The 13,231-nt window shown below is 41.5% G+C and overlaps 1 protein-coding gene and 1 long non-coding RNA gene across 7 annotated transcripts in view; one reads left to right on the plus strand and one right to left on the minus strand.

Annotated features, from left to right (window-relative positions):
* Positions 1-13,231, plus strand: part of STK32B (serine/threonine kinase 32B) — a 397,674-nt gene that overhangs the window by 210,303 nt on the left and 174,140 nt on the right. The gene's annotated exons all lie outside the window — the stretch shown is intronic.
* LOC109269687 (uncharacterized) lies at positions 2,701-3,722 on the minus strand. The gene is made up of 2 exons (XR_002081214.2): positions 3,129-3,722; positions 2,701-2,849 (listed from the first exon to the last, which is right to left on the minus strand). It is a non-coding gene; the product is annotated as an uncharacterized LOC109269687 (long non-coding RNA).

The raw sequence follows: 13,231 nt of genomic DNA on the forward strand, positions 1-13,231 counted from the left end.
TGGAAGAATCAGAGTTTGTTCCTTGCAGGTTTGGGGAGAATGGTGTAATTTGAACAGTGCACGACACCCACCCAGCTCTCAGTGAGTGTTGTTGATTTGTGTCTGTTTTACTAGCTTCCGTTTGCTAGCCGGGCTTACAGAACTTGCCTCCCCGCCCCCTCCTGGTTTCCTGTCTCAAACTTTACATACATAAGATAAATTCTTGAACTTCTACTGGAACAGTTTCTTTTGAAGGCACCTTTCTCTCAATAGAGGCAGCCTTGACTCCCCCATCTGAGGCCCCACATGTCAGGCTTATCCTTGATTCTTTTCTTTCGCACCCCACACCCAATCCATAGGAAACCGTGTCTTTCTCTTTATGTCCAGAGTCCAGTCACTTCTCGCTGCCTCCCAGCTCCCATCATCCAAACCACCATCATCTCTCTCCCCTCGGTGGTTGTCACAGCCTCCTGCCTGTTTGTCCTGATTCTTCCCTGGCCCGTGTCGGTCCATTCCCAGTGCAGTGTGCAGAGCAATCCCATTAAGACCTCAGCCAAGTCATGTTCCTCCTCTGTTCGCCACCCAACGAGCTAAAGCCAAATTCCCTGCAATGCTCCGCAAACCCCAGCGTGATCTGGCCCTGCGGTTGCTCCGGCTCATCTTCCATTTTGCTCAGTCTCTTCCAGGCTTGCTGGCTTCTGTTCCTCAGGCATGATAAGCACATGCCTGCTGCAGGGCATTTGCACTTGCTGTGCCTTCTTTCTAGAATGCTCTTCTCTCAGTTGTTTGCAGGGGTCCCCCCCCCCTTCCTTCAGGTTTTCACTTAGATGGCACCTTCTCAAGGAGACCTTGCCTGGCCACCCCAGCTAAAACGGCAACCCCAAAATTCTGCACACACCCCTTAAATTTTTCTCTATAGCACTTAATAATGACATATTTAGTTTCATCTTTTTACTGACTGTCTACCTTATTTAGAGCGTAAGCTTCAGGGCGCCCGGGGGACTCAGTCAGTTGAGCGTCCTGCTTTGGCTCAAGTCCTGATCTCATGGTTTGTGGGTTTGAGCCCTGCGTTGGGCTCTGTGCTGACAGCTCGGAGCCTGGAGCCTGCTTTGGATTCTGTGTCTGCCTCTCTCTCTCTGCCCCTCCCCCGCTTGTGCTCTATCTCTCTCTCTCTCTCAAAAATAAAACATTTTTTAAAAATTAAAAATATATATAGTGCAATCAACACTGTACAGAGACGTAAAGAGGCCTTCCAGACTCAGAACTTAACTCTGCCTGGGACAATCAGGAGAGGCGTCTCAGAGGAGGTACCGTTCGTTCTGAAGCTATTGGAGGAGTTGGAGCTCTCTAGGCTGCCAAGTTTCTTTCTTTCTTTTTTTATTTAATAGTGTTTATTGTGTGTGTGTGTGAGAGAGAGAGAGATGGACAGATGGAGTGTGAGCGGGGGAGGGGCAGAGAGAGAGGGAGACACAGAATCTGAAGCAGGCTCCAGGTTCTGAGCTGACAGCACAGAGCCCGACACAGGGCTCGAACTCACGAACAGTGAGATCATGACCTGAGCCGAAGTCAGACGCTCAACTGACTGAGCCACCCAGGCGCCCCGAGGCTGCCAAGTTTCAAGGGGCCTCTGGTACGGGTGAGTGTTATGATGTAACAGCAGAGAGTTGGGGAAGCAAATGGCTTATTTGGAAGGAAAGATATTTCACACATGTCAGACAGCAGAGGTGGTGCACAAGTCGAGAGAGGTAGTCTGTGTTGCAAGTTGTTTCTTAGGACACGGAGTCTGAGGTAGAAATTAGCAAGGGGGAGCTTTACTAGGGAGCACCTGATTAGGGAATGACCTGGGGATCAGCATCTGGGGAGGGGAGCAGATGGAAGGAAGGAAGGAAGGAAGGAAGGAAGGAAGGAAGGAAGGAAGAAAGAGGAAGGAAGGAAGGAAGGAGGGAAGGAAGGAAGAGAAAGGAAGGAAGGAAGGAAGGAAAAGAAAGAAAAAGAAAGAAAGAAAGAGAAGAAAGAAAGGGCTGAACAGAGGAGCATCTGGCTTGGGTGCAGTCCTAATGAAGCCTCACGTGACCCCCTGGGCATTCTGAAGCTGGTCAGCTCTTCGGAGGTATCCCGAGTTGGGGGTGACAGGGCCAGGATTTTATACCCACGCTTTGGCCCGTCAGTGGTTGTGGGCTCCCCCAGCAGGGGTGACTTTGGTTAAAGCAGCTCTTTTTAGCTGAGGCAATTCTAAAAACAGCTGATGGTTGGTGGCAGACAGCAGTTAGAGGGGAGAGTGCTGTCCTCTGTGGGGGTCTGTGTCCTGGCCTCCATCACTGCAGCCTGGTCCTGCACAGGAAGACTCTGCCCTGCAGGCTGCAGAGAGCCCTCAACAGCCTGTGAACATGGAAAAGACATGCTTCCAGATTTATTTGTTAGAGCCTCTGTGGCTCAGGTGGAGGAGAGAGGAAGGAAGCAGTGAGATCGGTTAACAACTTATGGCTTCTTGGGTGAGTGCTGATGAGGCCCTTAGCAACGCTGGCTCCAGTGGAAACACAGGTTTCTGGATAAATGAGAGTAATAAGTCACCGTTCCTTAAGGGCCTGCCGTGCATCAGACTCTTGAACCTGTTGTCAACTTTCACAGTAATTATGCCAAGTATGCGTTTTTACACAGGATGAAATTGAGGATCAGAGTGGTTCCGTTTCTTTAAAAAAAAATCACACAGTAGTCAAGAACCAAGCTAGGAATAAACCCCGATTTTATCGCGCTTAACATGCCTCACTGTTTCTTATGAACCAGCACCTAGGACAGCTCCCCAAACAAGGTAGCCGCTCAGAGTGGTAGTCTTTGTATTGTTCTCGTCACTGCTCTCGCCAGCGCGTTATCTGGATAAAATGAAGGCCCTGGTAGCAGATGTGCATTTCATTAGCAGAACCAGCACTGAGGACTGCTGACAGCTACTGATGATCCTGACGGTATTAGCAGCACACATATTCAAATGCAATTAAAAACTACAAATATAATAATCAAATGTAAATGAGCAGCACCAACAATTACTCGTGCGTATACAATTAGTACATGCAGTAATTTAGCGGAAGGCATAACGCGATCCTTTTCATCGCCTCCAACAAATTGCTGATTCCCCGTCCCTCCCGCCTCCTTACCCTCCTCTTCTCTGCTAACAGTTTCCTCTCGGTATTTGTCCACTCTCTCTGTTGGCAGACACGAGTCTAATTAGCTGGACTCTTTCAGAGCCAGGAGGCATCCTGTCACAGCTCAGAGGAGAGGCTGGCACTGTCGCCTGCCTGGAGCTGGTGGACAGAAGCACTGGAGAACGTAGTATCCTCTCTTGCTGGAAAGTAATGCTGCTCGTGGAAAATGTTGACCATCTCCCTGAGCAAATATTTGTCGAACAACCCCTGCGTGCCAGGCCCTGTGCTGGGTACCAGGAAGGCGGAGGTGCATTGATTCATGTCTTTGGTTATTTATCTGCTAATTACTTGCTGACCTCCTGGTGCATGTTAGCATCTGGGCCAGGCGGCGGGGACACAGAGAGGAATAAAATAAGGCTGATGTTTTTAGTGAACTCACGGTCTTTCGGAGGAAAGCAGAGAATCAAATAGGTAACTTCCACACAGCATGTTGCGTGAACAGTAGAGGTTAGGATTAGGTACTAAGGTTGTATGTGCGGTGCACCTGCCAAAGGCTTGAGCTGCCTGTGATAGGATCCTAGAACTTCCTCTTACAAGTTGGGTGACAGCGGCCACACTGACTACCCACTCTGTGCATATTTACAGTAGTGATGTCAACAGAACTGACTCATAAAGGTGGGTGTGAGATTAAATGAGTCAGTACTCAAACAGCACTTAGCACAGAAGCCAGCACATGACAAGTGCTCAGTTAATGTGATCATGTCCTTATCACTGCTTTTGGAACTCAGAGGAAGGAAGGGCTGCCCCTCTACCCTGGGAGTTACTGAGTTCAGAAAGGCAAGAGAACGTCTGAGACAGGGTGGTACCTTGCGCTTGTCTTGTGGAAGGAACATACTCTGCCACTTACTGGGTCCGTGTCTGAAGCAATTTGACCCTGAATTTGTGCCTGTGTAAAGTGTGGATGAGAATACAGGCAATCCTCATTATTCATGGATCCTGTATTTGCAAATCTGCCTACTCACTAAAATTTATTTGAAACCCCCAAACCCTTATTTATGGCACTTTCATGGTCCTTCATGGATATGAACAGAAAGAAAAAAAAAATTGAGTCAACCTGGCATGCAGGTTCCCAGCTGAGGTTTAACAAGGGGACACTCTGCTTTGTTTCAGCTTCCATAGTGTCAACAAGTGTCCTTCTTGGAGTCTCCTTTGGGCCACACTTTTCACAGGTGTATGCTTTTTATTGTTGCCATTGTTATTTTAAATGGCCCCCAGCCTAGTGCTGCAATGCCGTCCAGTGTTCGTAATCACAAGAAGGTTAAGATAGGACTGACAGAGAACACGCCTGTGTTAGAGAAGTGTCATTCAGGCCTGAGGTATGGTGGGCTTGGCTGTGAGTTCAAGGTTAATGAATGATACATATTTGAAAGGTGTCTTTAAACAGAAACTCACAAAAGCATGGTTATGAATTGATTGGTTGCTGAGAATGTTGTGACCAGAGGCTCACAGGAACCTAACTCTGTAGAAGCAGTGCTTTGGTATTCATTAATTCCATGTTGGCAGCAACTTCATAGAACATAAGGACCGCGAATGATGACAATCGGCTACATCTTCTTTGCCGCCATATTACGGGGACTAGTGTTGTACAGAAAGCACCCAGCACAGTGCCTGGCTGGGATCAGGCTCTCAGGGAGCCTGTTTAAACTGACAATAGCTTTACACATAAAGGAACTGAAATCCAAAGAGCCAGTGGAGTTCATAATAGCTCCCAAGCTGGAGCTTCTTTCCCAGCTCAGTGCTGGTTGGGGAATCTATTATATGCTTTATCTATTAAAATCTATAGTTTCCAGCAGACATATAATTTGTTCAAATGTTTTAGGGAAATATATATATATAATTGCACGTATTGTAAATGTACAGCTTGATTAATTGAATACATTCATGTAACCAGCATTCAGATCATGAACGAGATATCACTGGCATTGTGGGAGCCCTTCTTAGAGCCCTTAACCTCACTGACCCTTTCCCAAGGGCACCATTAGCCTGACATCCAAAGCATAGATAACTTCTGTCCGTTCTGTGCACTTTATATAAAATGGAAGCACAAAGCATGTTCTGTTCAGTCTCTGGCTTTTTTTGTTTAACACTATGTTGGAAAATTCACCCGTATTGCTGCTTTAACAAGCAGCATTTTGTATTTTGTGCAGCAAAATGTATTCTGTGCATTTTTATTGCTGAGTAGTGTGCAATCATGTGAACATGCCACAGTTATTTTACTATGAAAATTCTATAGGTGGTTTCCAAATTTGGGCTACTAACAGATAGCACTGCTATGTGCTTTCTGGTATGTCTTTGATTGAACATAAGTACAAACAAAAAATCCCAGTATAAACGTCAAGACTTCTGGTCCAGATAAAATGGCATAGACTCATTTATTCCCACTTAGCAAGGACTAAGTACAAGTATAAGTCCTTGGAATAGTAGAAGATAATTAAAAGATATCTCTGAAAAGTGGTAAGAAGAAGGAGAACTGCTTTGGGAGCCAGGGAAAAGGAACAGCACAGCAGCAGAATGTCTTTTGTTCCTCATCCAATGAACAAGGTGACCCAGACTCTGTCTCCTGACCTCCAACCTAGAAACAGCAGGCATTCCAGGCTCATTTCCCTCCTGGGCTAAATATACACAATAACCACAGCAGAACTGGTGAGGAGGAATCAATCACCAATCAGAAGCCCCACTAAGATAAGTGGCCAGGAGAGGTGCTTTCCTTCACTGCAAGGCCTGAGACTCATCCCTGGAGGAGAAGGACCAAACTGCTGGGAGCAGCAGGTAGTCTGGTCCAGTAAGTCTCTTTATCTTTGTGGGCCCAAGGTTCCCTCCCTCACCAAGTGACACCCAGTTTCTGGTCTAGAGAAGCTCCTTCTATCCCCTCAGGAACCACAGCAAAGAACCATGGGAACCCCAGCAGCATCAGATGAATCAGGCAGACCCAAACATTGCAAAGCCTCTGAAAACCAAAATGTCACTGGAATCACAGTCTGAAAAAGAATACCAAGACCCGCCTGCATGCTAAATCTAAACAGGGTGACGATCTCCCAGAATAAAATATTTAAATACAACCCAGAGTCTCCTAGTAAAAGATGACAAGTATAAGACAACATGCCCATGATACAATCAGAATTCTCCCATTGTACCAAGAACCAGGAAAATTACAACTTGAATAAGAAAGACAATCAAATTATGCCAACAGTGAGATGAATCAGATGTTGGCATTATTAGATAAGGATATTAAAGCAGCCTTCATAAAAATGCTTCAGCAATCAATTACAAATTCTCTTGAAACAAATGAAAAGTAAAATAGAAAGTCTTAGCTAGGAAACAGAAGTCATGAAAAAGGACCAAAATAAATTATAGAACTAAAAAATACAGTAACACAAATTACAAAGTCACTGGGTGGACTCAAGGTGTCAGAGATTAGAATCCCTGAACTTGAGGACAAATCAGTAGAATTCACCCAATCTGGACATCAGAGAGAAAGTAGACTCAAACAATGTTTTTTAAAGAAGAAAAAGAAAAGGCTCCAGGAGGAAAAGGGAAAGAGAATGTGCCTGAAAGAATAATTGAAGAAAAAATGGCTGATTTTTTCCAAAATTTGACAAATGACCTAAACAATGAAACTGTGAGAACCTCCAAATAGGATAAACACAGAGAAACCCACACCAAGGCACATCATGAATTTCTGAAACTAAGACAAAGAAAAAATCTTGAGAGCAGTGAGAGAACAATGTCATATTACCTATAGGGAAGCACTGATCAGAGTGTCATCAGGTTGGTCCTCTGGAACCATGGAGGGGAGAGGGAAGTGGCACAAGTTTGTTCAAGCGAAGAAAGGAAAAAATGGTCACTGCCAATTCTATAACCAATAAAGCTGTCTTTCAGGAATGAGAGGGAAAGAAAGCCCTTTTCAGATGGAGTAAAACCAAAATAATTGTTAATGAGCAGTCATTCCCTTAAGAGTTAGTTTAAGAAATTCTCCAAACATAAAGGAAATGATAAAAGAATTTTTGAGCACCAGGAAGAGTTAATAATGCAGAAATATGGGTGTGTATAATAGGTTATCCTTTTCCTCAGGAGTTTTATAAATCATATTTGGTGATTATAGCAAAAATTACAACACCATCTGACACTCAAGACAATGATATTTAAAATGGGTAAGGTAAAGGAGCCTAAAAGGAAAAGGTGAGGTTTCTACCCTACACCAAAGTAGTAAAATTATGATGACAGTAGACTGTGAGAAGTTATGTATGTATATTATACTAACCAGAGCGACCAGTAAGAAACTATGCAAAGAGGTACATTCTTAAAAACCATACATATAAGTAAAGATGAAATATTTAAAATGTTCAAGTAAGCCACAGGTAAGCAAGAAAAAAGGTAAACAAGAACCAGAAGTAACCCAAAAACAAAAATGTAGACTTAAGCACGAACATCTCAATAATTACCTTAATTGTCAATGGTTGAAGTACACCACTGAAAATGAAAAGGATGACAGAGTGCATAATAAAACATAATTCAGCCATCTGCTGTTTTAAAGAAACTCATTTTAAATACAGCAAAGGTTGGTTGAAAGTAAAAGCATGGCAAAAGATGTACCTGGCAAACATTAATTAGAAAAGAATGACTATGTTAACATTTGACAAAGTAGACTTTAGAGCAAAGAATTTTTTTTTGCGTCAAGGAGGAGCCTGACATAAGCATGAAAGAATCCATCCGGCATGAATACATGACAAACTTAAATATGTATGCACCAAACAACAGAAACTCAAAAAACACGAAACAAAATCTTATGTAGCTGGAAGGAGAAATGTACAAATCTATAATTATAGTTGGGGACTTCCACATCCCTCTCTTACTATAACTCCCCTTTCAAAAATCAGGAAGGACATAGAAGATATGAACAAAACATTTAATCAGCAGAATCCAATTGATGTACATAGAACATTCAACCACTAACAACAGCAAAATATGCTTTTTTTTTTAAGCACTCATGGAAAATTTACCAAGATAAACTATACTTAGGGCAATGAAGCAAATCTCAATAAAAAAGAATTACAATCATTTTGAATATAATTTGATTGTAATAGAATCAAACCAAAAATCAATAAAAAACACAAAAGGAAAATCTCAAACACTTGGAAGTTAAACAACAAACTCATTTATAACCCGTGGATCAATTAGTGAGTCTCAGAGACAACTTTTAAAATACATTTAACTGCCAATCCATGAGCACGGAATGTTTTTCCATTTCTTTATATCTTCTTCAATTTCCTTCATAAGCTTTCTATAGTTTTCAGCATACAGATCTTTTACATCTTTGGTTAGGTTTATTCCTAGGTATTTTATGATTCTTGGTGCAGTTGTGAATGGGCTCAGTTTCTTTGTCTTTCTGTTGCTTCATTGTTAGTGTATAAGAATACAACTGATTTCTGTATATTGATTTTGTATCCTGCGACATTGCTGAATTCATGTATCAGTTCTAGCAGACTTTTGGTGGAGTCTGTGGGGTTTTCCATGTATAATATGTCATCTGCAAAAAGTGAAAACTTGACTTCATCTTTGCCAATTTTGATGCCTTTGATTTCCTTTTGTTGTCTGATTGCTGATGCTAGAACTTCCAACACTGTGTTAAACAACAGCGGTGAGAGTGGATATCCTTGTTGTGTTCTTGATCTCAGGGGGGAAGCTCTCAGTTTTTCCCCATTGAGGATGATATTAGCTGTGGGCTTTTCGTAAATGACTTTTATGATGTTTAAGTATGTTCCTTCTATCCCGACTTTCTCGAGGGTTTCTATTAAGAAAGGATGATGAATTTTGTCAAATGCTTTTTCTGCATCGCTTGACAGGATCATATGGTTCTTATCTTTTCTTTTATTAATGTGATGTATCACATTGATTGATTTGCGAATGTTAAACCAGCCCTGCAGCCCAAGAATGAATCCCACTTGATCATGGTGAATAATTCTTTTTACATGCTGTTGAATTCGATTTGCTAGTATCTTATTGAGAATTTTTGCATCCATATTCATCAGGGATATTGGCCTGTAGTTCTCTTTTTTTGCTGGGTCTCTGTCTGGTTTAGGAATCCAAGTAATGCTGGCTCATAGAATGAGTCTGGAAGTTTTCCTTCCCTTTCTAATTTTTGGAACAGCTTGAGAAGGATGGGTATTATCTCTGCTTTAAATGTCTGGTAGAGTAGAATTCCCCAGGGAAGCCATCTGGTCCTGGACTCTTATTTGTTGGGAGATTTTTGATGACTGATTCAATTTCTTTGCTGGTTACAGGTCTTTTCAAGTTTTCTATTTCTTCCTGTTTGAGTTTTGGAAGTGTGTGGGTGCTTAGGAATTTGTCCATTTCTTCCAGGTTGTCCAGTTTGTTGGCATATAATTTTTCATAGTATTCCCTGATAATTGCTTATATTTCTGAGGGTTTGGTTGTAATAATTCCATTTTCAGTCATGATTTTTATCTCCTTTTTCTTTTTGAGAAGCCTGGCTAGAGGTTTATCAATTTTGTTTATGTTTTCAGAAAACCAACTCTTGGTTTCATTGATCTGCTCTACAGTTTTTTTAGATTCTATATTGTTTATTTCTGCTCTGATCTTTATTATTTCTCTTCTTCTTCTGGGTTTGGGGTTTCTTTGCTGTTCTGCTTCTAGTTCCTTTAGGTGTGCTGTTAGATTTTGTATTGGGGGTTTTTCTTGTTTCTTGAGATAGGCCTGGATTGCAATGTATTTTCCTCTCAGGACTGCCTTCGCTGCATCCCAAAGTGTTTGGATTGTTGTATTTTCATTTTCCTTTGTTTCCATATATTTTTTAATTTCTTCTCTAATTGCCTGGTTGACCCATTCATTCTTTAGTAGGGTGTTCTTTAACCTCCATGCTTTTGGAGTTTTTCCAGACTTTTTCCTGTGGTTGATTTCAAGTTTCATAGCATTGTGGTCGGAAAGTGTTCATGCTATGATCTCAATTCTTCTATACTTATGAAGGGCTGGTTTGTGACCCAGTATGTGATCTATCTTGGAGAATGTTCCACGTGCACTTGAGAAGAAAGTATATTCTGTTGCTTTGGGATGCAGAGTTCTAAATATATCTGTCAAGTCCATCTGATCCAATGTATCATTCAGGGCCCTTGTTTCTTTATTGATCCTGTGCCTAGATGATCTATCCATTGTTGTAAGATGGGTATTAAAGTCCCCTACAGTTACCACATTCTTATCAATAAGGTTGCTTATGTTTGTGATTGTTTTATATATTTGGGGGCTCCCATATTTGGCGCATAGAAGAATAAATATTGCTAAAATGTCAATACTACCCAAAGCTATCTACACGTTCAGTGCAATCCCAATCAAAATTTCACCAGCATTCTTTTTGAAGCTAGAACCAGCAATCCTAAAATTTGTATGGAACCACAAAAGACCCCGAATTGCCAAAGTAATATTGAAGAAGAAAAACAAAGCGGGAGGCATCACAATCCCAGACTTTAGCCTCTACTACAAAGCTGTAATCATCAAGACAGACTGGTATTGGCACAAAAACAGATACACAGACCAATGGAATAGAATAGAAACCCCAGAATTGGACCCACAAAAGTATGGCCAACTAGTCTTTGACAAAGCAGGAAAGAATATCCAATGGAAAAAACACAATCTCTTTAACAAATGGTGCTGGGAGAGCTGGACAGCAACATGCAGAAGAATGAAACTAGACCACTTTCTTACACCATTCACAAAAATAAACTCAAAATGGATAAAGGACCTGAATGTGAGACGGGAAACCATCAAAACCCTAGAGGAGAAAGCAGGAAAAAACCTCTCTGACCTCAGCCACAGCAATTTCTTACTAGACCCATCTCCAACGGCAAGGGAATTAAAAGCAAAAATGAGCTATTGGGACCTCATGAAGATAAAAAGCTTGTGCACTGCAAAGGAAACAATCAACAAAACTAAAAGGCAGCCGAAAGAATGGGAAAAGATATTTGCAAATGACATATCAGACAAAGGGCTAGTATCCAAAGTCTATAAAGAGCTCACCAAACTCCACACCCGAAAAACAAATAATCCAGTGAAGAAATGGGCAGAAGACACGAATAGACACTTTTCTAAAGAAGACATCTAGATGGCCAACAGGCACATGAAAAGATGCTCAATGTCACTCCTCATCAGGGAAATACAAATCAAAACCACACCGAGATATCACCTCATGCCAGTCAGAGTGGCTAAAATGAACATATCAGGAGCCCATAGATGCTGGAGAGGATGTGAAGAAACGGTAACCCTCTTGCACTGCTGGTGGGAATGCAAACTGGTGCAGCCGCTCTGGAAAACAGTGTGGAGGTTCCTCAAAAAATTAAAAATAGATCTACCCTATGACCCAGTAATAGCACTGCTAGGAATTTACCCAAGGGATACAGGAGTACTGATGCATAGGGGCACTTGCACCCCAATGTTTATAGCAGCACTCTCAACAATAGCCAAATTATGGAAAGAGCCTAAATGTCCATCAGCTGATGAATGGATAAAGAAATCGTGGTTTGTATACACAATAGGATACTACGTGGCAATGAGAAAGAATGCAATCTGGCCTTTTGTAGCAATGTGGATGGAACTGGAGAGTGTGATGCTAAGTGAAATAAGTCATACAGAGAAAGACAGATACCATATGTTTTTACTCTTAATGTGGATCCTGAGAAACTTAACAGAAGACTGTGGGGGAGGGGAAGAAAAATAAAAGGTTAGAGAGGGAGAGAGCCAAACCATAAGAGACTCTTAAAAACTTAGAATAAACTGAGGGTTGATGGGGTGTGAGAGGGAGAGGAGGGTGGGTGAGGGGTTTTGAGGAGGGTACCTGTTGGGATGAGCACTGGGTATTGTATGGAAACCAATTTGACAATAAATTTCATATTAAAAAAATAATAAAATAAAATATATTTAAGTGAATGGAAATGAAAATGCAGTATATCAGAGCATGTGGGAAGCAATTAAAGCAGTATTGAGAGGTAAAAGCTTATGTTAGAAACAAGGAAAGATCTTGAGTTAACAATATCAGTTCATACCTCAAGAAAATAGAAAAAGAAGAGCAAACTAAACCCAAAACAAACAGAAGGAAGGTAATAATAGAGATCAGAGTAGAAATAAATGAAATAGGAAAACAGTAAAAAAATAAATAAAACAAAAAGCTGATGTTTCAAAATAGTGAAATTGAAAACCTCCAGCAAGGCTGGAAAGAAAAGAAGAGAGAAGACAAATTATGAATATATGAAATATATGAAACTGAGGCTGTCACCACAGATCTTGCAGTCATTAAGAGAATGATAAAGGAATACTTCAACTTTACACTCATAAGTTCTAGAAGAAATGGAACACTTCCTTGGAAAACACACACTGTCAATACTCAACTAAAATGATATAAATAATCTGAATAGTCCTACAATCATGAACAAATTTGCATTTATAATTAAGAAGCTCTTAAAAAATCAGTCCCCATGGGGCTCCTGGGTGGCTCAGTCTGTTAAGTGTCTGACTTCGGCTCAGGTCATGATCTCACGGTCTGTGAGTTCGAGCCCCGCGTCAGGCTGTGTGCTGACAGCTCAGAGCCTGGAGCCTGCTTCGGATTCTGTGTCTCCCCCTCTCTCTGCCCTTCCCCCACTCACACTGACTCTCTCTGTGTCTCAAAAAAGGAATAAATGTTTAAAAAAAAAATTTTTTTTTTTTTAAAGAAGTCCCCAGGCCCAGAAAGTTACACTGGAGAATCCTACCGAACATTAAAGAAAACTTAACACCAACTTTACACAGTCTTTTCCAGAAAAATGAAAGAGTGTAAAACACCTCCCAAGTGACCTTATGAGGCCTGTATTACCCTGATACCAAAGCCAGACAAAGACAGTACAAACAAAGAAAACTACAGATCATTATCGCTCATGAATGTAGACTCGAATGTCCTCAACAAAATAGTAGCAAATTGAATCCAGCAACGTCTAGAAAGAACCATACACTGTGACTAAGTGAAATCCATCTCAGGCATGCACAGTTCAGCCTGCATTAAATTAGTCAATATACCT

Source organism: Panthera pardus, unplaced genomic scaffold (assembly GCF_024362965.1).
Source record: "Panthera pardus isolate Hobbes unplaced genomic scaffold, ASM2436296v1 HiC_scaffold_13, whole genome shotgun sequence".
Classification (NCBI taxonomy): Eukaryota; Metazoa; Chordata; class Mammalia; order Carnivora; family Felidae; genus Panthera; species Panthera pardus.